Below are 1,655 nucleotides of genomic sequence, written 5' to 3'. Positions count from 1 at the left end.
CACCCACTGAGATCCTAGGCAAATCCTGGAAGGGAATAAACTGAGAGCAGTCCCTGGGGAATCTTGTTTCCCAACCCCCGCCTCAGTCAGTAGAGAAAAATAAAATGCTGGGAACAAGTGGGAGTCCAAGCCCCCGCAACCGGAGCGGGCTGGTGGGGGCGCCAGCAGAGCCGGAGGGGGCACACGCAGGGTCCCGAGGCTCTTCTCACTCCTGCACCCCACCCATCGTCCTGCAACCCCCTAGCCCAGCCCGCGGGGCTAGGGACCGGGGGATCAGAGCCCCATGCAGCCCCGAAGAGCCACCGCGGAGACCCCGGGCCGCCCGCCTGCCTGTGCACTCACTGCTGCATTCGTCGTCTGCACAGAGTTTGTGCTTCCAGAAGCGCTGGCCAGTGCTCGGGTCCGGTTGGCCCAGTACTCGCCAGGTCGGACAGAGCACGAACAGCCAGAAGAGCAGCCCCGGCGCAGCAGCCATGTTGTGGTCAACTCGGGGAGCCGGTGACGCGGTGGAGTAGGCTGTGGCGGGCATCCGGGCTCAGGGAGCGGGTGGGTAGCGAGGCACGGAGGGGCGGCACCCGGGAAGGCTTCAGCCTTTCCCGGTTGACACGTCAGCAGGGATATATGGGGGTCGATGCACTGGCTCTACTGGGGAATGCAGGGAGCCGGAGCTCCCCGTCCTTCTCTAGTGGAGACCTGCTCCTCAACTGAAGACCTTCTCCTCTAGTCGCTGCCGTGGCAACTAGGACTCTCTTTCTCGTCCAATCACCTGCCTTTGCTTTGGTGCCCTCACAAGCGACCCTCAGCGTGATTCCATTCGTCACCCACCATCCCCCGCCACTCCGCCAACCGGTCTTCTCTGGCTTTCTTCAACGTCTCATTTGTGGTCCATCCTGAACTAGCCTACTCCACTTCACCATCACTTCCATCCCCCATTCCTGGTCTGGTACCACCTTTTCTGAACTACCAAATCCCACCCATGACTTGTCACAGCTAGTCTATGGTTCCAAGCTCCCTCCCCTTCAAACTCCTAGAGGTTCCTTGAAGCCCCACCCCAAGATCCCTCTGATTAGGAAAGGGGAAAGTGGGAAAGTGAATGGAACTGTGAGTGAGGGTGTAAACTGGAGACTATGGCCTGCTTTTTTTTAAGGCGGGGACAAGTGAGGGCAGAGAGATAGACAGTAGTCTTCGGGCTAAGATCTCGAGATTCTTATCTTTATCCATAAGGGAAGAAATCATTTAATTCAACAGCATATTTTTAACTTTCATTTTGTGCTACCATTCATGCCAGATGCTGGACAAAGCCCTAGCATGGTGTGGGAGTGGATGAAAATCAAAAGACAAGATATCTGGTCCTGGTCTGAAAAAGTCCACAACTTCGTGGGAACCAACTGTCAAAACCGGTTGTCAGAGAAGAAAGCTATTAGCTAACATTTCTTGAACACTTTCTTTATGTCCAGTTGTTATTCTGAAGGTTTTATACATATCAATTCATTTAATCTTCATAACAATAGGACCTTACAGTAGTAGTAGGTCCTATTCCAATCCTTATTTTAGAGTAAATTGAGGCAGTCACACATCCAGTTTAAAGGTTAATAAAACAGGTACTTGTTACTCTGTTTTTCTGTATGCTCAACAAAACACCGTTGAAATCTTAA

Source organism: Callospermophilus lateralis, unplaced genomic scaffold, assembly GCF_048772815.1.
Source record: "Callospermophilus lateralis isolate mCalLat2 unplaced genomic scaffold, mCalLat2.hap1 Scaffold_205, whole genome shotgun sequence".
In the NCBI taxonomy this organism is placed as follows: Eukaryota; Metazoa; Chordata; class Mammalia; order Rodentia; family Sciuridae; genus Callospermophilus; species Callospermophilus lateralis.
This window is presented reverse-complemented; position numbering follows the sequence as displayed.